Here is a 26,440-nt window from a genome sequence, read left to right as displayed (position 1 = left end):
CATGGCCAAACAGTTCTATTTTTGTTTCATCAGACCAGAGGACATTTCTCCAAAAAGTACAATCTTTGTCCCCATGTGCAGTTGCAAACCGTAGTCTGGCTTTTTTATGGCGGTTTTGGAGCAGTGGCTTCTTCCTTGCTGAGCGGCCTTTCAGGTTATGTCGATATAGGACTCGTTTTACTGTGGATATAGATACTTTTGTACCTGTTTCCTCCAGCATCTTCACAAGATCCTTTGCACGTTTCGCATCAAAGTACGTGTCACGTTCTGACCTTAGTTCTTTTATTATATCTTTGTTTTAGTATGGTCAGGGCGTGAGTTGGGTTGGTTGTCTATGTTCCTTTTTCTATGTTTTGGGATTTCTGTGTTTGGCCTGGTATGGTTCTCAATCAGAGGCAACTGTTTATCGTTGTCCCTGATTGAGAACCATATTTAGGTAGCCTGGTTTCACTTTTGAGTTGTGGGTGATTATTTTCCGTGTCAGTGTTTGTTACCACATGGGACTGTTTTGTTTGTTTCACTTTGTTATTTTGTAGTGTTCAATTTACCTTATTAAAATGGACACTTACCAGCCTAAAATTGGTCCGATCTCTCTTATTCCTCATCAGAGGAAGACGACGAACGTTACAGTACGTTCATCTCTAGGAGACAGAACACATCTCCTTCCTGAGCGGTATGATGGCTGTGTGGTCCCATGGAGTTTATTATTGCATATTATTGTTTGTAAAGTATGAATGTGGTACCTTCTGTTGTTTGGAAATTGCTCCCAAGGATGAGCCAGACTTGTGGAGGTCTACAATTGTTTTTCTGAGGTCTTGGATGATTTATTTAGATTTTCCCATGATGTCAAGCAAAGAGGCACTGAGTTTGAAGGTAGACCTTGAAATACATCAACAGGTACACCTTCAATTGACTCAAATGATGTCAATTAGCCTATCAGAAGCTTCTAAAGCCATGACATCATTTTCTGTAATTTTTTGACCTACTGTTCTGGAATTGCTAGCTAACAGTATGCATTAACTTGCAATGAAAATGACTTTCTGATAAAAATTAGAATCTTATAATATCTGAAAATGTAGCTAAACTTTTACCCATATAAATGGATGCAACAGCCTAGCCTGTGTTTGACAGGTGTGGGCCTGTTATGGGCTTTGTGTGGGCTAGCCCCTGCCCACCTTGCCCACCAAATACCCACATGGGGTCATGTTCGCTGTGCAGTTCAGACTATTAGCCAGGGATATGACACAGTTTGGGACATTTGGCTTTGGTAATCTTCCTTGACATTTTGGACTGCTTTTTGCCTCTTCAACCATTCACTCCTCTCATCCAGGATGTATGGGTGACTGGATTAATTTCAGGATTACAGAGGGCTAAGGGAAGTGATCTTCCAGTGTCGATGACAGCTGGGCTGCCACATGCTGTCTGAGAGAGCCAATGTGGGTGTTTGGGACAGGAGAGAGATGAGTCGGTTCAGCCTCTATCTACCAGCACACACCTCTGTAGCAGGTCATTGTGATGCACACTGATGCTCAGATGTAATCTGTATTAGTCATGACTTTAGTTGCGATTGAATGTTACAATGGTCGAGCTGTTTCAGAGGTAAAACGCATAATAATCAAAAATCAAGTTTAGGCATAGAGTAAACTGAGATAGCAGGTTGGGCTGACTACATTACCTTGAATTTGAATTACACAGCAAGTAGTGCAATAACTAATCAGTGCTTTTGTTTGGTGACCTGCGCAGAGCTTATTTACAGTCAAAATGGGGCTCATCTTTATAACAGCAACCTCTCCTCACATCGCAGGCAATACTTCCCAATCTGTGCAGTTCTGTAGTTGAACTAGAACTTCCCTCAGTTCTGGATCAAATCCAGGGATCAAAAATCTCATTCCTCATTACTAATGGACACCGTCATCTACACTGTCCAGAGGCACTCTCTTTTGCTAATGACCCACTCAGAGTATATACAGTTAGACTCCCATTGAAATCAAACTGGCTAATCAAACCCAATTTGATATTCAAGCCCAATTCTCCAGTTGAGTTTGGCTGTGAAGGGGCCTGCCCTTTGATCTCATTCAAGGCCCCTTGAATTAATCATACTGGTAGATAAATATGCCATGCTCCAAGCCACTTTGATAGTGGCACTGAATGACAGAAAGGTATGCACTCTGATTTCAAGGTGAGCAATGCAGAGTGCCCTTGATTTTTTTTCGCCTACCTTCATGTCAACTTACATGACCATATTGATTTGAAATGGTAAAACCTGAAACCTCAGAAGCAATACATTTTCTTGACTATTTTAGAGTGGTAACTTCCACTCTCTCCTCTTTCCTGTTCTTTTTGCCTATCAACATATATTTTTTAGTTGAGGCATGAATTTCCTGAAGAACCTCTTTTTCATACCTGAGCATACCATCAGAGATTTCTTCAAGCTTAGTTGACATTCCACTAAGCATTTTGACTTCAGCCGACTTCTTTTGGACGTCTTTTTTTGTTCTCTTTTTGATGCAGCCCAGACCAGCCTTGATTTCAACATCCACGGATCAATCATAGACGTCGACAGACGTCCGGACTGGCCTATATTTGGCCAGACTGGACGTCTATGATTCGTTCAGATTTGGAACTGGATCTGAGGGGTATCCTACGAAACAGGTTTGAGGAGTTAGCGAGGTAACTTTGGTCAACTCTGAGTTCAACTTGGGATAACCAATCATATGAGAGTGGCTCACCTTTTACCCAGGTAAATGTCTACGGCAATGAATCCTTCAGAACTGACCAACTCCGGGCCAGGCGAACGCCAGTTGGCGTTTCAATTCATCTCAAAGGTGTTCAATCAGGGCTCTGTGTAGGCCAGTCAAGTTCTTCCACACCGATTTCGACAAACCATTTCTGTAAGGACCTCGCTTTGTGCATGGGGGCATTGTCATGCTGAAACATTAAAGGGCCTTGCCCAAACTGTTGCCACAAAGTTGGAACCGCAGAATCGTCAACGTTTCCCTTCACTGGAACTAAGGGTCCTAGCACAAACCATGAAAAACAGCCCCAGATCATTAATCCTTCTCCACCAAACTTTACAGTTGGCACTGTGCATTGGGGCAGGTAGCGTTCTCTTCGCATCCGCCAAACCTAGATTAGTCCGTCAGACTGCCAGAGGGTGAAGTGTGATTGATCAGTCCACTGCTCTCGAGTCCAATGGCAGTAAGCTTTACACGACTCCAGCCGATGCTTAGCATTGTGCATGGTGATATTGCGCTTATGTGCTGCTGGTCGGCCATGGAAACATATTTCATGAAGCTCTCGACAAACAGTTATTGTGCTGAAGTTGATTCCAGAGGCCATTTGGAACTCGGTAGTCAGTGTTGCAACTGAGCACAGACGATTTGTACACACTTCAGCATGGCTGCGGTCCTTTTCTGTAAGCTTGTATGGCCTACCACTTCGCATCTGAGCCGTTGTTGGTCCTACAGTGGTTCCTCCTTTAAAAGTTGCGTCATACTGTGGCACACCCTGCGTGCTGCTGAGGCATTCTGTGGCACATCATTTAATTCTCAGCCATTTCTTCTGTTACTGCAAGTTATTGCTAGTTTGACCACCAGAGGGCATCTTTGAGAAACATTTGATAGTATTCTGTATTGGCATTACCAGAGAATTGAAACCCTTTTTTTGTAATAACATAGTATATGGGATTGATTTTTAGGACATTTGGCTTAATTCATTTGATTAATATTATGTTTTTTCCATTCAGGGAAAAATGGTCAGTTTGTAAATTCAGACCTTTTCGCTCTCGGAGTGTACACTGGACTTTCGGCCCAAGGAACAGGGCTGATTTGAGCTTTCTGGCCTTACAACGGCAGTCAAGCATCCAAGCTAACATTGGCTAGGTACTTCCAGACACAAATGAGACCACTCTGACCAATTTACTCGCCCTAGCAGAGCTGGTAAAGCAGTTTTCATGTTAACCACTGTAAATGTGGTGCTGGAAACAATTTAATTACGCTTTTTTTCAGACGTTTACTGACACCGGCTTTTGTGGAGCAATGGTTAAAGATGCTTCGAGGGTGGCTGTTGTCTATGTGTTCAGAGGGTCCCTGGTTCGAGCCCATATAGGGGAGAGGAGAGGGACAGAAGAATAACTGTTACATTGGTACTATTTTAATCAGAATAATCTCCTCTTTGTAATTATGTAAGTCTGGGCAGCGAGCTCGTTTGTCATCGATCAGTAGACGAGAAATAGTCCAAAGTTTGTATTTTTTCCCCTACATTTTTCATTATGCAGACATAAGCACAGTTGACACAATCGAGGTGCAGATGTTTACTTTCTACATCCGACATGGAGCCCAGTTTCATAATATGACCATATTTCCCAGCTTGCTTGCCGTCCGTTTGAAGTAAACATGAAAAAACAGGCCTTATTTTTGTGATTTTTCACCCTGCCACCTCCTCCTATTAGTTCTACTAAGCACTGTGGCACCAACTCGCCTTCCGAACATTCTATTCCCAGCTTATTGTTCAACGTCACAATGCCTGCTTCGCTATTGTTGGCATTGAGACCTGCTCACGTTGTTTTATAGTTAAAATGTAAACAACAAAAATAATATTGGAACTCTGCGGTCTTCCCATTGTTTCCAGTGGGAGAAATATAGGCATGTCTGTCTATTTCGCCAAATATCTCGCAATGTGTGTATATATATTTTTTTTTTTCAAGTCGGGTATAACCGCCGTGACATGGCTAACTACAGTCATATGAAAAAGTTTGGGCACCCCTGACAATTTCCATGATTTCCATTTATAAATAATTGGGTGTTTGGATCAGCAATTTCATTTTGATCTATCAAATAACTGATGGACACAGTAATATTTCAGTAGTGAAATGAGTTGTATTGGATTAACAGAAAATGTGCAATATGCATCAAAACAAAATTAGACAGGTGTATAAATTTGGGCACCCAATGGAAAAATCACATCAATATTTAGTAGAGCCTCCTTTTGCTAAAATAACAGCCTCTAGACGCTTCCCATAGACTCTAATGAGTGTCTGGATTCTGGATGAAGGTATTTTGGACCATTCCTCCTCACAAAACATCTCCAGTTCAGTTAGGTTTGATGGTTGCCGAGCATGGACAGCCCGCTTCAAATCATCCCACAGATTCTCATTGATATTCAGGTCTGGGGACTGGGATGGCCATTCCAGAACATTATACTTGTTCCTCTGCATACATGCCCGGGTAGATTTTGAGCAGTGTTTTGTGTCGTTGTCTTGTTGAAATATCCAGCCCCGGCGTAACTTCAACTTTGTGACTGATTCTTCAACATTATTCCCAAGAATCTGCTGATATTGAGTGAAATCCATGCAACCCTCAACTTTAACAAGATTCCCAGTAAAGGCACTGGCCACACAGCCCCAGAGCATGATGGAACTCCCACCAAATTTTAATGTGGGTAGCAAGTGTTTTTCTTGGAACGCTGTGTTCTTTTGCCGCCATGCATAACGTCTCTTGTTAAGACCAAATAACTAAATCTTTGTTTTATTAGTCCACAGCACCTTATTCCAAAATGAAGCAAAATTATGTTGTAGGTCTTTGGAGGTGGTCTGTGGGCTGTTTTTGACCGTTCTCACCATCCTTCGCCTTTGCCTCTCCGATATTTTACTTGGCCTTCCACTTCTGGCCTAAACAAGAACTGTGCCTGTGGTCTTCCATTTCCTCACTATGTTCCTCACAGTGGACACTGACAGCTTAAATCTCTGCAATAGCTTTTTGTAGCCTTCCTCTAAACCATAATGTTGAACAATATTTGTTTTCAGGTAATTTGAGAGTTGTTTTGAGGCCCCCATGTTGCCACTCTTCAGAGGAGAGTCAAAGAGAACAACAACTTGCAATTGGCCACCTTAAATACCTTTTCTCATGATTGGATGCACTTGTCTATGAAGTTCAAGGCTTAATGAGCTCACCAAACCAATTGTGTGTTCCAATTAATCAGTGCTAAGTAGTTTTTGGTATTTAAATCAACAGAATAACAAGGGTGCACACATTTTTGCATAGCCTATTTTTCACGTCTGATTTCATTTCATACAACTTAATATTGCTACACTAAAGATCTTTATCTGGACAATACCCCAGTACTCAGCTTTTATTAGAAAATGAATGGCATGCCACTGTGATCATTTTCTGTGATGACAGAGTAAATTATTATGCAGCCTCAGAGGGTGCCCATACTTTTTCATACGACTGTAGTTAGCGGGGTGTGGGCTAATAGCATTTCAATTGATGACGTCACTCACTCCGAGACATTGTAATGCTTTTGACAGCAAAGATAGACGAAGGGGCAAATGGCTTGGAGGACATATTTAGGGAGAATCCAATGAAAATTGATGCCATGAAAAAATCTGTTGACTTTATCTTTGGAGAAGTGAAAACCCTCAAAAGTGGAAGTTATCTGCCAGGAAAATGAAAAGAAGGTGGCTGAATTCGAGCAAAGTGTGAATGAAGAGGAGAGATTCCAACGTAGGTGGAACCTGAGGCTCCATGGAATTCCAGAGCAGGCAGACGAGGACATCAAATGCAGAGTTGTTGACATCTGTGGAGCTGGCATTCCTGAATCAAAAGCTAAACTTCAGGAAAATGTAGACATCCTTCCTCGCTTGGGAAGACTCAAGGATCAAGACAAGACACTGAGGACAACCATCATCCCGTTCACCAACAGATCTACACGGGATCTTCTTCTTCTGGAGTCGAGCGGAGAATTGTGAATTCCTCATCAAGCAAAAATTGAGGTTCGCGGAGGACCTGACCTCAGTGGACAAAGTGACAAGAGAGAAACTGTGGCCGATGGTGGCTGCAGTTTGAAAGGCAGGGAAAACTTTTTAATCTGTGCAAGAGTGATCATTGATGGGAAAGAAATGCGGCCAAATCAGAACATTTGAGAGAGAGCCAGAGTCTAACTCAGACAGAACTGGCAGGCCAAAAAAACTGCCTAATTGCCAGGTGAAAAGGCTGACCTGTGAACTGGTAAACTAGACACTAACTGTTGGTTGAATAACTGTTTATTGTAAAGTCTACACAATGTCTTTCCCTTGTGGGAGTAAGAATACTTTGGTAACTTTATGACCCAGTATTTTTTTTTTTGAAGAGAGGTTAATTAATAATGGGGTGGAAATACTTTTGGGTTCCATATCCTTAGGAGATCTTATATTACCAAAGCAGGGTTGTTGGTTGAAGTTTGTCTTCATCACTTTGTTCAACTAATGTCAGGGGTATTTATAATTTACTCAAACATAAGGCTATTTTCCTGTATTGCAAACGGTTTAATGCAGACTTTTACTTTCTACAAGAGACTCATGCTTGTTCTTCCGATCTATCCTTTTTGAAAAAAAAAAAAACACTCTGCAGGTGTAGCAGTTTTAAGAGGTGCATTTAAAGGGGAGGTCATCAGTAGTAAGACTCACCACTCGTTGGTTAACAGTGAATTTCAACAGTGAAATGTTTTTATTAGGGATATTTATGCATCCAAGAACAAACAAAACAGCAGGATATTATTTCAAGAATTTGAAGAAGAGTTTAATAGAGTTATAGGCGTATTTCAGGATATCAAAATGATCTTAGGTGGAGATTTTAATTCTGTATCTCATGTGATGATTGACTAATATCCCCCTCCTAACAGATCCAGCATTGTTAATCCTGAGTTTAATAACCTAAGTCTTGGTCTTGGATTAGTAGATATTTGGAGATCTAAATGTCCTGATAAAAAGGACTTCACTTGAAGTAACAAGGGCATGTCCAGACAGTAAATCAACTTCTGGTTAATTTCTAATTCATTTGATAATACTGTAGTCAAGGTATCAGTTGAACCATCAGTTCTTACTGGTCATAAAGTTATATTATTATCTTTAAATATTCATGGTTCTGAAGTCAAACCAAATTGGCGTTATTGGAAACTCAATAGTAGACTGTTGGAAGATGAGAATTTCAAGATGGATGCCAAATATATTATACAAGACAATTGGAGGAAAGCCCAAATATTTAAGTCTTATGGGAAATTTTGGGAATTAATGAAGTAGGAAATAAGACGAACAGCCATGAAGAGAGGTAAAGAAATTGCTGAACTTAAAAGATTGAGGGAAGATAAACTTTTATATATACACTTTCTCTAATCTTTATGAAGGACCTTGATGAAGAAGGAAAGGTTCACTTATTCTCTTTACAACTGGAAATGGACCAAATGTATGAAGAGAGAGCAAAAGGGGCATTTGTAAGATCAAGAAGGAGATGTACTTTTACAATTCAGAGAGAAAAAAATCTGAATTTACATCTATTCATAAGCTTAATATAGATGGCAAAGAAAATGAAAACCCCAAAGATATTTTAAAAAATGTTTCAGAATTCTATGGTAACCTTTATACCAGTAATGCCTGTCCTACTAGTGACATATCTGCCTTTCTAGACTCTGTCAAAGACTATGCAAAATTCATAGACTTCCAAAAGTCTTCTGATAGAAAAAAAAATGTATATGTAGCAAAATGTAGCAAGTTAAAAGAGAACAAATCTCCAGGGAATGATGGCATTATTAGTGAATTCTATGAATATTTTCATGAGGATATTGTTTAATTTATACTTAATGTTTTTAAGGAGGCAATTGATTTAGGGGTACTGCCTGTTTCTATGACACAAGGCCTCATTTCTGTAATACCCAAACCAAACCAAGATTCTATGATGCTAGAAAATTGGAGCCCAATCACATTAATGAACAATGATGGAAAGCTACTTGCATCCATCTTTGCAGAAAGACTTAAAGGTCTTGACCAAATCATTGATGATACCCAGTCTGGTTTTATGAAGGGCAGACATACAGCAGTGGTGGGCCGTCAGGGCCAGCAAGGCCTTCTCTGCTGGCCTAAACATCAGCAGAATATAATTTTTTTTAAATATATTTTCCCACAAATATGTATTAAATTATTCCCCAGAGTAAGAGTTACACTCTTCATTTCATAGCTTTCTTCTTGGTTGCACTGCTTCCAGACCCAGGTTGAGATTTGGAGGGCTGGTCTTTATGTTAGATCTTTTATCCAATCATATTCAGCCATCATGTGTTGCCAGGGGTCTAAAATCTGCCCCCAGGCCTTCAGAATCAACAGTGCGGGCGCTTGTAGCTTAAAGTGAATGGAAATTAAAATTTAGTGTCAACCAATCAGCTTTAGAGTTGGCTACTGTACCTCTGCTGGCTGGCTCCAGTGTTACACAGGAGCCAGCTAGCAGGCGTAGTGCGTGCACGTCTTTTGATTGGATTACCAATATTGAGAGGCAGGTCCTATATGGGCAGGTCTCAGAACTAGGAAACTGATAAACGAATTAATTTGCGTACTACTAAGCTGTTTTTTCAACCCACAATGGCGGAAGGAGAAGATATCGATTTGGTCGGGGATATAATTATAACGCCATTCTCGAGACAAACCTTTCAAGAAAAGTTAGACATTGTCAGGAGAGGCCGACGCTACAAAGCCTGTCACAGGCGGGAAAGGGGTTCGTTCGCCACTTTCAAAGTTCCAACTACGAGCGCTATCAATGGCTCACAGGCTCCGAGAAGCACTGCAAACTGTACTGCTGGGAATGCCTATCATTTGCAAGTGATCGATTTGGTGTTTGGAGCCACACTGGCTTTGCAAACCTGAGTTGTCTAACCAAGGCAGCAACGAGACACCAAAGTACGGCTGGGCACTTACAAGCAATGGTGCTTTTGAAAACTTTTGGGGACACCCGAGTGGATCTACAGCTCAACGAACAAGCGCACAGGGCAACGAAGCTGCACAATGAAAATGTATTGTACTCTTCCCCTGCAATTCTCTGAATAAAAATGTATATTTCAAGGTGACACAACGCCTGGTTATACTGCGTTTCTGTCTAAATGTATAGTGTCTAGAGCCATGGCATCATAATGATGGTAATAAGAGGTGGATTAATTCGGGTGGGACTGTGTAGGACTTCACTGAAGGCCCAGGCCCCAGGCCCAGGGCACGCCACTGACATACAGTATGTAATAATATTCGACTAGTATTGGACTTGATAGACTATAATGATAGATTATGGAAGATATCTTTATTTTATTTGTAGACTTTTACAAGGCATTTGATACAGTTGAACATTATTTTATTTTTGAGCCTATACAATTTTTTGGTTTTGGTCAAATATTTTCAAAGTGTAATCAGGACACTTTACAATAATAGTAACAGCTCTGTTAAATTATCCCATGGAACTTCACAGAGATTCGACATTAGATGTGGAATTAAACAATGATGCCAAATTTCTCCTTTCTTATTTTTATTGGTCACACAAGTTATGGCACTACATATAAATAAGGATAGTTATAGGGATATTCAGATACAAGACAAAGAGATAAAATGTTCACAATTGGCTGACGACATCACCATTATTTTTGAAAGATTGTAATGAAGTCAGGAAAACTATTGAGTGTATTAATGCCTTCTCACATGCATCTGGTTAATCTCTGTTATATTAGGAAATGTGAATTATTTGCATTGAAAAGATAACTTAAACTCACTATGTAATATCCCTGTAAAAGATCACATATCTTGGTATTAAAGTTAGCAAAGATCAGAAAGAAAGGGCAAATTTACATGTCTTTCCTATTGTAGAGAAAATTGGAAAAATATTTAACTCCTGGTTATTAAGACATATTTCTTTATCTGGACGTGTACTTTTATCAAAATCTGAAGGTCCAGATTAGTTTATACCTCCCTTGCCTTGGATGTTCCTCTGTCAGTAACTAAAATACTAAATTATTTAACTTCTTATGCAGGAATAAAGCTCATTATTTAAGAAAAGCAGTAATATGTAGCACCCAAGGTGAGGGAGGGTTAAATGCTCTGGATTTAAAACCTCCAATATAATCTTTAAAATCAAATGGATACAGAACTATATAAGAAATAAGGATTTATTTTGGAATATAATCCCTAATTTAACATTCCAACAGATTGGTGGTCTAGAATTCTTACTAAAATGCAACTTTGATATGAGTAAAATCCCTATTAACCTTGCTAACTTTCGTAAACAAGTACTTCTAACTTGGAACATCACGTACAAACACAATTTTTCCCCTCATTCTGGAATAATGAAGACATAAAATACAAAAGCAAGTCTTTCTTTTTCCAGAACTGGTTTGACAACAATATTATTTGGGTTAAACAATTATTGAATAATGATGGACAACTATATGATTATCCAGTATTTATGAGAACACACAATGTCACATTCACTACTGAGGAGTATCAAATTGTTGTTAGAGCTGAAGGTGCTATTCTTCTTTTCGGAGAATATATCAATACTCCAAGTGCAACTGGAGAGGATTTTGTAGCCTCAATACGATTAGAAGGAATTGACATTTTAAACTATAAATGTAATAACATGCATATGAGGAAACTATGTCAATATGTTACTCTTCCCTCTGCTAAAATGTACTGGAATGCAGCCCACTGGAACAAAGTTTTGTTGTTGTCTGGTAAATATTGTATATCTAATAAGGTGAAATAAGTATCATACAAACTCATTCATAGAATCTACCCTGTAAAGACCTTTTATTATACAGAGATTTAAAATAGCTATTGACAACAAGTGTATTTTGTGATTGTGAACCAGAAACTCTTGACCATTTATTTTGGGTATGTTCTCATGTCAAAAGTTTTTGGAGTGAGTTAGAAGATTTTATTTGAAAATAAATTACTGTTAATGTTAATCTAAGAGACTTTTATTTTGATCCAAATGATATGGACGCTGATTTATCTTTCATTGTTAATTTGTTTATCTTTTATGGAAGATTCTTTATCCATGAAATGAAGTGGGCAGAGAACAAACACCTCTTCACATTATTTTGAAATGATCAGTAAACGTAAAAACAAAAAAGCAATACGCACCATAAAAGTATTTAACATATTGAAAATGAATCTCGACATGTAAGGAAATGTTTATGCACTCTTGTTTGTATATCTGTTTTTTGTATTGTGTTCAAAAAAATAAAAAAAATTGCTGTTCCCATCGCTTTCCTTTCCCTCTCCCATGCATCATCATTCTGCTCCTGAGTGGCTGGCAGGATATGGCAGCATTTTCGATTGTGCGTCAGGAATTCTGCATACAGTAGCACGTTTGTATGAAGGTGTGGTTATTCACAGGCAAATTGTTATATGCTATGGAGGTACATTTGTGTCTTTTTGTCGAGAGCAAAACCTTTTTTATTTTGAATCAAAAATAATTTCTGAAAGCAACTTTTTTCCGACACTAAGAATAAAAAAAACAAGGCTTAATCATGCTCTCTATCTATTTGTTACTCGTCTGCAGGTGTGTTTTGATGTGAGAGAGGAAGTCAGTCCCGTCATCGCCACCTCACCCGCTCTTAAGATAACCTTTGGGCCAACTGGGTTTCCAAGGCTGGTTAGGAGACCAATTGTGATGAACTGATTGAATATTAGGGTAGCACTGTAATTAATTAATCATATACTGTCTGCCGCTGTTCTTACCTCTTTCCCTTTGTCTTCTACACCTCTCTCCCCACCTTGTCTTTCTTCCTCATTTTATAATGCACACCATATGTGCATTGAAGTACAGATTATAATGCATTTATGTATTTATAACACCTGGATAATGAACCTCTTTCAATAAAGAGTTTCACATTCTCCACTGGTTGAAATTAAGTATCTCATTGAAATACTATCCTGTGTCCTCAGATAATGCAGATGAAGTGAGTTATGCATAGTTTTTTTCTGTATATCTGAATTCCAAATAAATCATGTTTTAGGTCTATTGCATAGTTACAATGTTTAATCATTGATGTCCCAGGAGCAGGAGAGGTAAACCTTGTGGATGTGTATAATTTGAATACATACATGCAGACACAGCATCATTCAAATAATGGAGTTTGATATGACTGAAAAATAATGTCTCAGAGATTCATACCTGAACCGCACCTTTATTTGTCAAGGAAGAGTACATGATCAGTGAATATATTCAATGTACAGGCTACAATGTGGGAATCTCATGCGTGGTAATAACTACAGTGCATGTGTATATAGGACATGCATTCTTGGGATAATAAAGTTATTATATTCTACTCTATCCATAGGCTTCATTAATGCTATTTAGACTTGTTTATACAACAACTATGATAGCTGAGGTTCATAGATTGGTATTAATATTAGTTACAAACCTAACATTTTAGGGTCCATACATCGATCGGCTACATACTGTAGCTAGCTACGCATCCATAGGCATACAGTTATTTTTATCCTCCACTACACAATAAGCAAGTAAATAGATAGCTAGCTATGTTACTTCAGCTGCATTGCAAGGAAAGCTTAAACAATTGTACATTCAATTTGCAGTAAATGCTTTTGCTTGCTAGATTCTTTACATCCACAAGATGACAGCCTGGTTTGCTCAGGAGTCCCTAAAACATTAAACAACACGAATTACACATTCATTCTCCTAACACTAGCTAGCTCGCTAATGTGATCTAGTCAGATAACTTGCTAAATAGTGATTTTCGTAAATGAACTATGACAAAAAAATATGCACAAACGTCAAGGCAATGGTGGCTCGCGTCAAAATTCGCCATTGGAACCAATTGATATGATTGGTCATATAACAACCTAGGGACCCAAATGCATAATGAGTGCTCTAACTCCACCTTGTGGTGGTCTGGAGCAATGAAGCCGTGACGCTGGGTCCCGCAGTGCATACTCACAACTTTTAAAGGAGGAACCACTGTAGATGTTTCCACTTCACAATAACAGCACTTACAGTTGACCGGGGCAGCTTGTTGGAAGTCACTGAGCTCTTCAGTACTGCCAATGTTTGTCTATGGAGATTGCATGGCAGTGTGCTCAATTTTATACACCTGTCAGCAACAGGTGTCAATGAAATAGTCAAATCCACTCATTTGAATGGATGTCCACATACTTTTTCATATATAGTGTGTTAGGTTTTAATTGAACCAATTATTAAAGCTCAAACCAAGTTTTTTCACCAAAAAGGTTGGACAGCTGAACAGACCTATGACCTATTCACACAAGCACTGGCATTTAACCCTTCCTCCTATGTTGAGTCTCCGAAAAGTCCATCTCTGAACAGACAATAAATACACTGCTGTTTCTAGACAGAACTATAGTGATATCTGTTATTCCTCACTTCATCTAACCTCTGCCCAAATTCCTCACAACTGTCATGTTGAATTGTACCAGACTGTGGCCCTTCTCCATCCATAGGATCACTGATGTCTAACAATAACATATTCTAACAGAATGTAATGTTCTACATTCCCCTCTCCCTCAGTGACATGAACAAGGATATTTCAAGTTCAGAAGTCAGATCCCATCAAATGTATATCACATCACACATTTAGTAATGAAAGTATTTTAAACTTCACGCAATGTAACACTTTTGTATGACTTAATACAAAAACATATGATCGATATGAGTGTGGAAGAAAGGTTCTTGTGCAATGATAAGCACCCCAAAGCACACCAAAGACAGCATTAACGATAAGTAATACAATTAATACTGCACTTCTAAAAGCCTATTTCACACCATAGCCTGATGAATTTGCAAGATAACTTTTCTTTCATTTCGACACAAATGTACAGTTGAAGCCGGAAATGTACATACACCACTTTATTTTAAAAATGTGAAATGTCAGAATAATAGTAGAGAGAATGATTTATTTCAGCTTTTATTTCTTTCATCACATTCCCAGTGGGTCAGAAGCTTACATACAGTATTTGGTAGCATTGCCTTTAAATTGTTTATCTTGGCTCAAACGTAATGAGTCGCCTTCCAGAAGCTTCCCACAATAAGTTTGGTGAATCTTAGCCCATTCCTCCTGACAGAGCTGGTGTAACTGAGTCAGGTTTGTAGGCCTCCATGCTCGCCCACGCTTTTTTAGTTCTGCCCACAAATGTTCTATAGGATTGAGGTCAGGGCTTTGTGATGGCCACTCCAATACCTTGACTTTGTTGTCCTTAAGCCATTTGACACAACTTTGAAAGTATGATTGGGGTCATTGTCCATTTGGAAGACCCATTTGAGACCAAGCTTTAACTTCATACTGATGTCTTGAGATGTTGCTTAAATATATCCACATAATTTTCCTACCTAATGATTCCATCTATTTTGTGAAGTGCACCAGTCCCTCCTGCAGCAAAGCACCCCCACACCATGATGCTGCCACCCTCGTGCTTCACGGTTGGGATGGTGTTCTTCGGCTTGCAAGCCTCCCCCATTTTCCTCCAAATGTAAGGATGGTAATTATGGCCAAACAGTTCTATTTTTGTTTCATCAGACCAGAGGCCATTTCTCCAAAAAGTACGATCTTTGTCCCGATATGCAGTTGCAAATCATAGGCTGGCTTTTATATTGCGGTTTTGGAGCAGTGGCTTCTTTCTTGCTTAGTAGCCTTTCAGGTTATGTCGATGCAGGACTCGTTTTACTGTGGATATAGATACTTTTGTGCCTGTTTCCCTCCAGCAGCTTCACAAGGTCCTTTGCTGTTGTTCTGGGATTGATGGCGGCTGCGTTTGTCCCATGGTGTTCAAACTTGGGTACTATTGTTTATACAGATGAACGTGGTACCTTCAGGCATTTGGAAATTGCTCCCAAGGATGAGCCAGACTTGTGGAGGTCCATTTTTTTTTGTGGAGGTCTTGGCTGATTTCTTTTGATTTCCACATAATTACAAGCAAAGAGGCACTGAGTTTGAAGGTAGGCCTTGAAATACAACCACAGGTACTCCTCCAATTGACACAAATTAGGTAAATTAGCCTTTCAGAAGCTTCTAAAGCCATGACATCATTTTCTGGAATATTCCAAGCTGTTTAAAGGAACAGTCAACTTAGTGAATGTACACTTCTGACATCTGGAATTGTGATACAGTGAATTATAAATTAAATAATCTGTCTGTAAACAATTGTTGGAAAAATTACTTGTGTCATGCACAAAGTAGATGTCCTAACCAACTTGCCAAACCTATAGTTTGTCAAGATTAAATTTGTGGAGTGGTTGAAAAACAAGTTTTAATGACTCCAACCGAAGTGTATGTAAACTTCTGACTTCAACTGTAAATGTGGCACTGACTCGCCCATGGATGTTTCAGTATTGTCTCAATGGAGAGTTCGGCTTTCGACTATCCATGTGCGACACGAACGCGTAATTGCAAGCCTGCTACATTCAAAAAGAAATGTGGGTTAACTTTTTATGGCTGGGGGGCAGTATTGAGTTGCTTGGATGAATAAGGTGCCTAAAGTAAACGGCCTTCTCCTCAGTCTCAGTTTCTAATATATGCATTTTATTAGTAGTATTGGATAGAAAACACTCTAAAGTTTCTAAAACTGTTTGAATGATGTCTGTGAGTATAACATAACTCATATTGGCAGGCAAAATCCTGAGTTGAAATCAAAACAGGAAGTCAGAAATCTGAGCTTTGTATGTATTCAGAGTCCCCAATGAAATCCCCTTGAGATATGAATGATGTTGCACTGCCTAGGGATTCCACTAGATGTCAACCATCAATTGAAATTATAATGAGACTTCTATGATGTTTTGGGAGTGAATGATAGCAGAATCCGTCAGGTGTCTGGCAGTCAGCCATTTTCTGATCATGTTTATTCCTCGTGGTAGTCACTTGGGTTCCATTGCTCACAAAGACAAGAAGGAGTACTCCAGTTGGAACTTTATTGAAGCTATATGTTAAAAATATCCTAATGATTGATTCTGTACTTAGTTTGAAATGTTTCTTCGACCGGTAATATCACTTTTTAAAGTTTTTGTCCGATATAACGCTGACCAGAATTAGCGTTTGGATATGTATACCAAACGCGCTAACAAAAGAAGGTATTTGGACATAAATAACGGATGTGTCTTAAACAAAACAAACATTTATTGTGGACTTGGGATTCCTGGAGTGCTTTCTGATGTAGATCATCAAAGGTAAGGGAATATTTATCATGTAATTCCTTGTTTATGTTAACGCCATCTGTGGTGTTTTTACTTTTGAGCGCCGTCTCAGATTATTGCATGTGTTTCTTTTTCCGTAAAGTTTTTTTGATATCTGACACAGCGGTTGCATTAAGGAGAGGTATATCTATAATTCCATGTGTATAACTTGTATTATCATCTACATTTATGATGAGTATTTCTGTTGAATAATGTGGATATGCAAAATTACTGGATGTTTTTAGAACTAGTGAATCTAATACGCCAATGTAAACTCAGATTTTCTGATATAAATTTGAACTTTATCAAACAAAACATGCATGTATTGTGTAACATGAAGTCCTATGAGTGTCATCTGATGAAGATTATCAAAGGTTAGTGATTCATTTTATCTCTATATGTGCTTTTTCTCTCTCTCTCTTTGGCTGGTAAAATTGGCTGTATATTTTAGTGAGTTGTTGGTGACCTAACATAATCGTTTGTGGTGCTTTCCCTGTAAATCCTATTTGAAATTGGAAACTGTGGTGGGATTAACAACAAGACTATCTTGAAAACGATATAAGATACATGTATGTTTGAGGAATTTTAATTATGAGATTTCTGTTCTTTTGAATATGGAGCCCTGTACTATCACTGGTTGTTGTTATATCGCTCCCGGTAACGGGATCTCAGCCATAAGAAGTTAAGGGTCAGAGCAAAAATATCAGCCTTGGGGAAAGTTCCCGTAGTTAATCACCTGTTTCTCCCCAGAGGTCCATAGGTCATCCCTTTAGACCACATATGTCAGAGTCAAGGCCCGCGGGCCACATCCGGCCCGCAAGAAGGTTTTTTACGGCCCCTGGGATGATCTTGATTTATTATTAGAACCGGCCCGCAGCAAGCCGGCAGCCCGCAGATCTTTTACACGCACCAATACTACATTTCCCACAATGCAAAGGTGACGCACCGAGCAGTAGGCTGCTTCATTTCAATATTTATTGGCACAGCAGTCGTCAGCATCACAGTAAAATTAACTTTCAGATACCCATCAAAAATGGCAAAACGGAAGGTGGATACTGAGAACCGGGGGTTTCAAACAAGGTGGGAGTCGGAGTATATGTTCACGAAGGTAGCTGGAAAACCTGTGTGTCTTCTGTGTGGAGAAAGTGTGGCGGTACTGAAAGAGTATAATCTGAGACGACATTATGAAACGAAACACGCGGACACACACGCGGACGCAACTGTCAAGGCCAGTTTTATTTTGGCAGAAGAGATCGCTAAATCAGCCCGGCCATTTACGGAGGGGGATTTCATCAAAAACTGCATGATTAAAGTTTGTGACGAAGTTTGCCCAGAAAAAAGGCAACTCTTTTTAAATGTGAGTCTGAGCAGAAACACCATTGCCGAGAGAGTAGACCAGTTGTCCATCAATCTAAAAGAGCAGCTTGTGAAAAAGGGAAAAGATTTTATTGCATATTCCTTGGCTGTGGATGAGAGCACCGACATTTCTGACATTGCCCAGTTGTCAATTTTCATCCGCGGAGTGGACTCCAACCTAAGCGTGACAGAGGAGTTTTTGGCTTTACGTCCTATGCATGGCACAACTACGGGGCATGATTTGTATGAAGAGGTGTCAAGATGTGTAAATGAGATGGAGCTGCCTTGGGAAAAACTCGTGGGTTTGACAACCGACGGAGCACCTGCGATGTGTGGACACAGGAGCGGACTGGTGGCGAAGATACGGGAAAAGATGCAAGAGGAAAACGCGACAGGTGAGCTGACAGCTTATCATTGTATCATACACCAGGAAGCGTTGTGCGGTAAAGCCTTGAAAATGGAGCATGTAATGAGCATCATCACGCGCACAGTTAACTTTATCAGAGCCAAAGGTTTGAATCACCGCCAGTTCAAGGCATTTCTGACGGAGTTAGAAACGGAGCATGGTGATTTGCCTTATCACACAGAGGTGCGATGGCTAAGCCAGGGAAAGGTGCTTCAAAGATGTTTCGAGCTTCGTGAGGAGATTTGTCTGTTCTTGGACAGCAAAGGGAAAGACACAACACAACTCCGAGACGAAATGTTTCTGTGTGAAATGGCTTTTCTGTGTGACATTACGAGTCATCTGAATGCAATAAACTTGCAGCTGCAGGGTCGGGATCGTGTCATCTCTGATATGTACAGTACAGTGAAGGCATTTAAAACCAAACTGACTCTGTGGGAGACGCAGATGCGGAAAGAAAATTTGAGCCACTTTCCCAGCTGCCAGACCATGAAAGAGAAGCTCTCTACCAGTGCGTTCCCGAGCACACAGTTGGCTGATAAAATAGGTATGCTTGCCGCTGACTTTCGACGCCGATTTGCTGACTTTGAAGCACAAAAAAGCAGGTTGGAACTGCTCGGTAACCCATTTGCTGTTGACGTGGAAAGCTCACCACCAAACCTCCAAATGGAGTTGATTGACCTCCAATGCAATGATGCACTGAGGGCAAAATATGCGGCAGTGGGTGCTGCGGAGTTCGCCCGTTTCCTCCCCGGCACAATGCCCCAGCTGCGCATCCAGGCTGCTCAAACGTTGTCTATGTTTGGCAGCACATACCTGTGTGAACAACTGTTTTCTTTGATGAACCTGAACAAAACATCACACAGAAGTCGACTTACTGCTGAACACCTCCACTCAATTCTGAGGATTTCTTCAGCTCAGAGCCTTACCCCGAACATTGATGAACTTGTGGAAAAGATGGGACACCACCAAGTATCACCCTCAACCTCAAACAAGTGAACATTACTGTGCAATCACATATTTAGAGTTTTTACTCAGTTCAAGTTTAAAAGTTAAAATTTAATATTTGTTTTCACTGCATGTTACTTCTCCTTAAACAAAGTGTTGTTTTTGATTAATAGATTTTTGCACTTTATTTTTTTGTATTTCAATCCAATTATATTTTAAAAATATTTCAGTTGAGTGGATGATAGAAAATTGCTATTATTGTTTTTTCTTTGAAGTAAATTTAGCCCACTTTTGCTAAAATAGAAAATATAGTCTACTGATGGTGCCTTGAATACCGGTTTCTTTCATTTAATGTTCATGTTATGGGGATATTTATATAAAGGAAATTTGTCTTTTGTGTCTGTTGAAAATTAAAGATTACTGACAGAGCCATAAGAAAATATTGCTTTATTTATCTGATCATATTGTAATATATTTGTTAGGTTTTCAGTAGGTTCAATTAGGTTCACTAGACTATATGCGTCATTTAAAATTTTTTCAATGAACATTCGAACAGTCCGGCCCTCGTCTTGTAGCTGATTTTTTTATTTGGCCCTCCGTCCATTTGACTTTGACACCCCTGCTTTAGACTATCTGAAGCTAGTGCCTTACAGCTGTAGACTTATCAAGTACTTATCAACTTATCAAGTACTTATCAATAGGGAGCTATATAAAACTAATGTAACTAATGTCATATTGTTTTTTAAAACTAATGTCATATTGTTTTTTATTTTGTGATGTCATTAAAAACGGTATTGACAAAATATTGTAACTTGGAAAGTATATCCCCTTCATCTGTCAAGTTTCCATCCAATGCGTTGTGCATATTTATGAAAATGAACATATTTTTGTTAAGTTGGGAATGTGAATTTAGGATTCATAAGAGAACTTGCAATCATATATGCATGCACAGTAAGTAGCTACACACCGAGTGAGGTCAGAGAGAGCGGGCGGCGGTTTGTGTGCACAGTATATGATTAATGTATACATAAGTGTCCCTTTCTCTCTCTCTCTTTCCCCACCTCCATCTCTGTTGTAACAAGCTATCATATTGTCAGTCTGCTAGGAACCTTCTTCTCATTTAGTTAGCTAATAAATAATAATTAAGCCAATTGGTGTAGTACTGAATCATGAGTAATGCTGGGTTTTTTGCAGATGCATGAGGTTACAACTGTTCAGAATAATGATATGTTAAGAGGTTATGATTAATATGTTGACTATTTTATGGATTTTATAGGTATAGACCTTATAGAGTTTAATTCATCATGGCCTCTAAACCTTCAAGCTGCATACTGGACCCTATTCCAACTAAAATACTGAAAGAGCTGCTTCCTGTGCTTGGCCCTCCTATGATGAACATAATAAACGGCTCTCTATCCACCGGATGTGTATCAAACTCACTAAAAGTGTCGGTAATAAAGCCTCTCTTGAAAATGCCAAACCTTGTCCAAGAAAATATAAAAAACTATCTGCCTATATCGAATATCCTATTACTCTCAAAAATGTTTGAAAAAGCTGTTGCGCAGCAACTCACTGCCTTCCTGAAGACAAACAATGTTTACGAAACGCTTCAGTCTGGTTTTTCACCCCATCATAGCACTGAGACTGCACTTCTGAAGGTGGTAAATTACCTTTTAATCTGTTCTCGTGCTACTAGACCTTAGTGCTGCTTTTGATACCATCGATCACCACATTCTTTTGGAGAGATTGGAATCCCAAATTGGTCTACACGGATAAGTTCTGGCCTGGTTTAGATATTATCTGTCGATGGTTTGTCCTCTGACAAATCAACTGTGAATTCCGGTGTTCCTCAAGGTTCCGTTTTAGGACCCCTATTGTTTTCACTATATATTTTACCTCTAGGTGATGTCATTCGGAAACATAATGTTAACTTTCACTACTATGCGGATAATAGACAGCTGTATATTTCGATGAAACATGGTGAAGCCCCAAAATTGCCCTCCCTGGAAGCCTGTGTTTCAGACATAAGGAAGTGGATGGCTGCAAATGTTCTGCTTTTAAACTTGAACAAAACAGAGATGCTTGTTCTAGGTCCCAAGAAACAAAGAGATCTTCTGTCGAATCTGACAATTAACATTGATATTTGTACAGTCATCACTTTGACTTATTTGCTTTGCCATCAATAGTTGTAGCCAAGACTGACTTCCGATAGGTACTTAGCACAGTAGGAGGCAGTTCCTTATCTTGCTCGAACAAACAAAGTCCCTTCTGTTTCTACTTCTAGAATAACAATTCTCGTCAGTGGCCGAGAATTTGAGCCAATCAGAGAGCACGAACCACCACTTGGGGGAGCCGACAGAAGTGACAATATATAGTAGGTCACTTTTGTTGGTGTAGTCCGCCCCCTTTTCATGAGAATTGTTCTAAGTCAAACAATAAAGCTGCACAATACATGTTTTATCTTGAGCAAATCTATTTTACATCTAGCTAAGGAGGTTTGTGCTTGAAGGATATTTTTCTTAGGTTCAGTTTGATAATGCAAACATGATTGATAGTTTGCTAACTGACCCAGTCAGTCACACACACTTCATATGGAATGAATGGGGTGGTAAGTGCAGGACAATGCACACAACACTACATTCTTTACCAAACTAGCTATCTAGCAAGATGATTAAGAAATACTTTAATACACTCTCCATTATCTCTTACTGACAGTGCCAGTTCGCATGCTATCTAATGTTAGCTAAACACGACATTGTTGAGGAAGAGATTGTAAGCAAGCATTTCACTGAACTGAATACACCTGTTGTATCCTGTGCACGTGACAAATACACTTTTATTTGATATATCCCTCTCCAACACAAGAACCATGTTGAGATAACCTTCATTCCGTTAGTAGGCCTTTGGTCCGCTGAAAATTCTACTGAATGACAGAGAAGGTCAAGGAAAGGGGAGCACATTTTGTCTACCATGAATAAGAGATGCTAGCCATAACTGTTCACTTAGTAAAATAAACAAACAAAGATTCTAATAATAATTTGCTGATATCTTAGTTTGCTAACTGTATTCCCTTGATTTCAATGACCAGGATATTCTTGCAATCAAAACATGCAACTTCTTTCACTCCAAAATAGTAGGTGGTAGGCCTACAATAGAGAGCACAACTTCAGAAATGTATACTGAATTCCGTGGCTAAACAGATGGCCATATAATCTTAATGGCACTATTTTCAAAGAACATTATTAAATTGGGCTGAGAATCATTTTTAATTTAGCTGTGTTCTGCTACAGTAATGCAAATCTGTTCATTCTCATTTCCATTTCCTATTTTACGTGGCAGTCTTACAATATCTTCTTGATGTACAACAAGCACGAAGATAATCATATATAGTATATCATGGAACAGCTGCCTTCACGGCATGTGAGGTCCATAAAGAGATGGCTGGTTTAGTTTTGAACAAAGATAATTGCACTTGTGCATTTGTTGCCAGCTTCACTCGGGTGGTAGAATATATTTGTTTTATTCCTCAATGTTTTATGAATGAGCAGATGTTATTAAGATTAAGACTATCTTCCACCCTCCCTCAATATCATAGGGTACCTAAAGCTCTACAGAATAAAGCAGAACCAGGATCGTCCATACAGTAGCACTCAGGGGTATACCACACTACCATTTCCTGCTTGCTAAAATTAGAATATTTAGCCTAATGTCAGTTTATGGAATGTGTGGAGAATCATTGTACTATCTAAAGCACTGTGAAATATCTTTTCAATAACAAAAAATATTGTACTTTTAGCTGTTTGAAGCTGAAAGTAAAAGACACAAAAACTAAACTTAAGAATGGGAAGCATAGAAATTGTGCACATAGAACAGATCTAAGACTTGCTTTCAATGAGAATGACAGATCTATAATGAAAAATATGTGAATTTGGTCAGATGTTCCCCAAAAGTTACATAATGCAGCTTTAAGAAAGCTGAAATTGGGTATGTTATTTTGATTGTTAAGTCAATTAGTCCATGCACATTTCAAGCCTTACTAAAAAACGAATTTCGGGAACATTTAGGCAAGTTAGCTGGCTAACTCATTTTTTTATTTTTTTTATTTTACCTTTATTTAACCAGGCAAGTCAGTTAAGAACAAATTCTTATTTTCAATGACGGCCTGGGAACAGTGGGTTAACTGCCTGTTCAGGGGCAGAACGACAGATTTGTACCTTGTCAGCTCGGGGGTTTGAACTCGCAACCTTCCGGTTACTAGTCCAACGCTCTAACCACTAGGCTACCCTGCCGCCCCATTGATCCTGCTAGTAATACCCCTCTAAAAAAATAAAGTCAATCATCTTGTGGATATTAGTAATCTCCATCTCTTAGTAGCCACTGACCAGGGGCAATGTTGGTGTCATCACCTGTTCAAACGTACTCATCTCCACCACACTATCAAATCTCAGGGATTGTCTCCATTGATCAATATCTGGCTTGAGCTAGATGCAAACACCTCATTCAAGCTATATCTTATATATTGTGACAGTTTCCAGGTTTGGCAGTATTGTAGAAGCCATTCACTAAGCCAACAAAATTCTGCTGTAAACATGGCACGCCACCTGCTTTTTATTGTTCTATAAATCATTGTACAAGTAGCTTCAAAATCAGATCAAGCTGTGCTAGTCGCGTACACATATTTTGTAGATGTTATTGTCACACCCTGATCTGTTTCACATGTCTTGTGCTGGTCTCCACACCCCAACAGGTGTCTCCCAATTTCCCCTTGCATTCATACCTGTGTTTTCTGTGTGTCTGATGCCAGTTCGTCTCGTCAAGCCTACCAGCGTGTTTTTTCCCGTACTCCTGTCCTCTTTAGTCCTTGTTTTCTAGTTCTTCTGGTTTTCACCTTTCTGCCTGCCCTCACATTCACCTTGAGCCTGCCTGCTGTTCTGTACCACACCTTGGCGGAACACCATGAATATGCCGTCAGTGCACTGTTGGAACAAATTTGGAGACTATCTATTAGGCAGAAAGCCACAACGAAAGCCTCCCAGACACTCAGTAACCCCGCTACCAGCGGTACTTCTCCCCAGCCCACCCCAGCTTCCGGAGAACCCCGCATACCTCCTCCGTAGCACTACGCTGGGGATCCTGGAACCTGCCGGGAATTTCTCTTCCACCGCTCCCTCATTTTTGAGCTGCAGCCCTCTTAATTTCCATCGGACCGTTCAAAGATAGCGTATCTTATAACGCTGATGTCCGGAAGGGCACTCGCCTGGGCTACGGTGGTGTGGGAGAAACAATCCACCGTTTGACTTAGTCTGGAGGATTTCATGCCGGAAAGGAAGATGTTTGACTCTGTTGTCTGGGAGAGAGGCGGATTGGAAGCTACTTCAACTCTGTCAAGAATTAAGGAGGAGCTTGCAGCCCGGGAGCTGCCATTGGACCTTGACTCTCTCATAGCCTTGACCATAAGGATCGATGGGCGACTACGGGAATGCAGTAGGGAGAGGAGGTCTGTTCCAAGGCACACGTGCCCGTCCACAGATTTCCCCTCGCCTCTGAAGAACCACGGAAATAGAGCGCCTGCACTCCCGAAAGAATCCGATGTCACCCGAGTTCCTTCAGAAATCACAGAGAACTATCGACTCATTTCCTCCGGCGCCCATGCAACTGAGCAGGGCTAGATTGTCCCGAGGTGCATTTACACAGACTGAGCTCTAAAAGCTGTCTGTGTTGTGGAACTTCTGGACATTATATATCCACCTGTCCAGTAAAAAGCCTGGGCTCATCAGTAGGTACGAGCATGCTGGTGGGCCATACAGGGAGTCTCCCATTACTAATACTCCTCTCCATGCTATCCTGTTGCGGGGTGACCGGTCTAAATCTCTCCGGTACTCATAGACTCTGTGGCCTAGAGAGCTTTATGGACACTACCTGGGTATCTCCACACAAATCCTCTCGGTTCCCATGGACGCCAGAGCATTGGACGGACGCTCTATTGACTGGGTCACTCACAGGATTCCTATCAACCTGCGAGTGTCTGGAATCACAGTGAGTTCATGATGGACTCACAGTGTGCAATTGTGTGCAAATGAACTCAAGCTTACTGGCAATGTCAAAGCATGTCAAGCACCTGAGTGAGTTGTGTGCGCAATTACGCAGGTGCTTTCCCAAAACAGATGACACAAACAACGATTCATTATCCCTTTCATGCCCTGCCTCCAATCCACTTACCAATATCTGAACAAGAAAGCCTCATCCAAATTGCAACAAGCGGTCCCGGACAAATTAAATTGAATCAGAAGCCATTGCCAGATTTCTGGATTGGGCTGCACTCAGAGTATCCTCTCTTGACAAATCACACTGATGGCCTTCACAACCATGTACCTATGTGAGAGTTGATTCTCGGCCCTCACCAGCATGAAAACTAAATACAGGCACAGACTGTGTGTGGAAAATACAATACAACCCAACATTGCAGAGTTATGTCCATCATTTCAAGAACACCCTTCTCATTAACCTGTGCTGAGTTATTCACCATTATGAACAAAAACGTTTTAATATCTAAGACGGCTAAATAAAGAGTAAAATGATTTGTTATTATTATACTATTATTTGTGCCCTGGTCTTATAAGAGCTCTTTGTCACTTCCCACGAGCCAAGTTGTGACAAAAACTCACACTCAGTCTTATGTTCAATAAACATTTGAGAGTGCGCCGACTCTGGTACTAAAGGGTGTACGAAGCTGGAGGTTGAATGTTTG

This window comes from Oncorhynchus clarkii, chromosome 2 (genome assembly GCF_045791955.1).
Source record: "Oncorhynchus clarkii lewisi isolate Uvic-CL-2024 chromosome 2, UVic_Ocla_1.0, whole genome shotgun sequence".
NCBI classification, from domain to species: Eukaryota; Metazoa; Chordata; class Actinopteri; order Salmoniformes; family Salmonidae; genus Oncorhynchus; species Oncorhynchus clarkii.
Note: the sequence above shows the minus strand (reverse complement) of the source record.